Source organism: Meles meles, chromosome 2, assembly GCF_922984935.1.
Source record: "Meles meles chromosome 2, mMelMel3.1 paternal haplotype, whole genome shotgun sequence".
Taxonomy (NCBI): domain Eukaryota; kingdom Metazoa; phylum Chordata; class Mammalia; order Carnivora; family Mustelidae; genus Meles; species Meles meles.
The window spans coordinates 85,306,393-85,309,866 of NC_060067.1; positions in this window are offsets into that span (position 1 = coordinate 85,306,393).

A 3,474-nucleotide genomic window follows, 5' to 3' on the forward strand; every position below is an offset into this window, starting at 1 on the left:
GGATGAAGCACTAATAAAGGGGCTGCAGAGTATGAATACAGGAGAGACCATGGACTTGAATAGGGGCACTAGTATGGGACTTGTAATGACTGACCAATCAAGCTTTGTCTCCATACGTAGCAACAGGAGGGCTCATGGCCTATGGCAAGGAATGTCTCAGGAAAGGTCAGAGCATCTAAAATATAGAATATGGAGCAGAGGCTACATACTTCCTTCTACCTAAGAATCCTACAGCAGCTCACCTGAAAATAAGAGAATAGTCAGCTCAAATTGGCTTAAAATAATGAAGGAACTCAATGGTATGACTTGAAGTCTCCAGGTAGGGTAGGCTTCAGTGTGGTTTCTGGTCTCTTTTGCCATGATGCTCCTCATTCTATTCTCTGTGCATTGACTGGTTTCCTAGGCCAGCACCTACATGGCTACAGACTCTCTGGGCCTTCTGTCCATATTGGCTAATAGCCAGATAAAGAGAGCAGCCACCTTTTTTTGTTTCTTTCCTAATAACAAGTCTACTTTTCTTAAAATTTTATGTGTCTAAATTTTTATATGCTCATATTTGACACTGTCCTTGAACCAATGGGTTACCATAAGCTGACAGGGAATGATACTGAGTTTCCTGTGTTGGATTAATCCATTCAGGACTGCTCCACAATACAAAAGGATTATTGATGTGAGAACCACAGTTGATTCCAGTACCTGATTACATATTGGAAAGAAGACGGGTGAGTGGAAAGAATGCTTGGGAACTGAGAAAACGCCTGATAGGTTATTTGTAACTAAAATGATGGAATACTGTCCACAAAGTGACTCACTTAAAGCTGTTTGACCTTTAAGTGCATGTGTAAGTTTTTATATTTCCAAGACTTCCATCTGCTGTACATTACTGGGAATCCAAAATACCTCTTTATTATTCCCCTGCATTTGAGATTTACTATGCAGATTTTGATTTGTTTACTCTAGTTTTACTTTTGTGCCTTTGTATGTGATACTTTTTCTTTCTCTGGAAACTCTTAAGATATTTTATTTTACCTTAAAATTCTGAAATTTCACAAAGATGTATCTAGGCCTAGATATTTTATTAATTTAGCACATGGTACTCAGTGGGTACCCTTTTGAAATTGTTTCATGTTTTTATATGAACATGTATAACATCTTTTTCTCTAATTCCTTTTCATGGATTTATTTTTAGTTGGGATTGACCCTTTTAGATTGATCTTCTATGTTGTATATTTTCTCTCATACTTCTCATCTCTTTTATAATATATTTTGATACATTTTCTGCATTTTACATGATAGACTTTCTACTAAATTGTTTTGAAGTTATATAGTTTAATTTCCTGAAATTGTTTTCTTTTTGTTTCTTTTTCATAACTTCCTGATCCTGCCTTACAAATAGAATTTTTTTCTTATATCTCTATAACAAATCTCTTAAGGGATTTCTTTTAAGATTTTATTTATTTATTTGTTGGAGAGAAAGCACAAGCAGGCAGGCAGAGTGGCAGGCAGAGACAGAGAGAGAAGCAGGCTTCCTGCTGGACAAGCAGCCCAGTGCAGGACTCGATCCCAGGACCATGGGATCATGACCTGAGCTGAAGGCAGAGGCTTACCGACTGAGCCACCCAGGCATCCCTGTTAAGGAATTTTAAATGTTTTCTTTTTTTTTTTTTTCCTGAATTATACTGATTCTCTTGAGATCAATCTTTTTTTGTTTTGTTTTGTTTTTTGACTTCCTATTTCAAACCATCCTCATGTTTGAAGATCCTAGTTGTCCAGTCCATTTATACTGAAAGTTGAAGAACCAGACTTATTTTTTAATTTTTTTTTAAATTTTTCTTGGTGGCTCTAGAATTCCTCTGCTCTTTTCCTGATAGGACACTTGAGGAAGAAGAATCATTGGTGAGGAATCTTATGTTTCTGGGTAAATTCAGTCAACTGTTAGGTTCTATTTTAAATGAGAGGGTGGGATGCCAACTTTAAGGTTGTGGGCCCTACATATAACTCTGGAGTATCATGCCAATTCTAAAAGCCAGAAGTTCCCCCATGTTTAAAAAATCAATTTATAGAAAAGATACTCTTTTTTTTTTAAACCTGGAGATAAATACTGTTTTGTCTGCTGCTTAAATAATGAAATGAGACTGAACCAACAGTTTCTTATATGTTCAGCCAATCCTACTCTCGACATCCCTCCATCATATTAGCTGACTGTGAGGTGGGATCTTCTCCAGGGTTCTAAGGATATAGACTCATCTCAGATACAGTGCCTTGCAGCATATCCTGGGACATAGTTTTCCTTCTCTCTGTGTTGTTAGAAGGCACCCATTTATTTATTTGCTTTGTTCCAGGAATATATTGAGATTTCATATTCACTTAATGACTCTCCTTCACATTTTCCTGTCTGACATTTTGCAGTTGTATACTGTCCATCTATGGAAACTTGAGAGGCTGACAAGTACACTAAATGTAACAGGTGTTTATTGTTCTTCATTCTTGTGCCACACCTTATTCCATATACAAGGGACTGAACTAAATTACATGTTTACTTCTAAAATATGTCTTAGCCTCAAAAAGTTTACAATAGGTGGGGAGGGTGGTGGGTGGTAAGGTCAGGGAGCAGGTTTTTTAAACAAAAAATTACTAGAAAGAGTAACAAGTGATCTGAAAGTGGAAATACAAAATGCTTCAAAGTTACCCAACATGCGCAGAGGAGTTCTGTTTAGAACACAAGCCATTTAAATTAAGAAAGGAGGGATGGTAAAAGGCGAAAGATTTATGCGATCTGAAGAGAACTAGAGCGTATCATGCTTAGTGAAATAAGTCAATCGGAGAAAGACAACTATCATATGATCTCCCTGATATGAGGACATGGAGAAGCAACATGGGGGGGTAGGGGGATAGGAGAAGAATAAATGAAACAAGATGGAATTGGGAGGGAGACAAACCATAAATGACTCTTAATCTCACAAAACAAACTGGGGGTTGCTGGGGGGAGGTGGGATTGGGAGAGGGGGAGCGGGCTATGGACATTGGGGAGGGGAGGCGAACCATAAGAGACTATGGACTCTGAAAAACAACCTGAGGGTTTTGAAGGGTCAGGGGTGGGAGGTTGGGGGAACAGGTGGTGGGTGATGGGGAGGGCACGTTTTGCATGGAGCACTGGGTGTTGTGCAAAAAGAATGAATACTGTTACGCTGAAAAAAAAAATAAATAAATAAAAAGGGAAAAAAAAAAAAAAAAAAAAAGAAAAGAAAGGAGGGATGGGGCGCCTGGGTGGCTCAGTAGGTTAAGCCTCTGCCTTCAGCTCAGGTCATGATCTCAGGGTCTTGGGATTGAGCCCTGCATCGGGCTCTCTGCGCAGCAGGGATCCTGCCTCCTCCTCTCTCTCTCTCTGCCTACTTGTGATCTCTGTCTGTCAAATAAATAAATAAAATCTTAAAAAAAAAAAAGAAAGAAAGGAAAGATGACTAAGAGACAGCT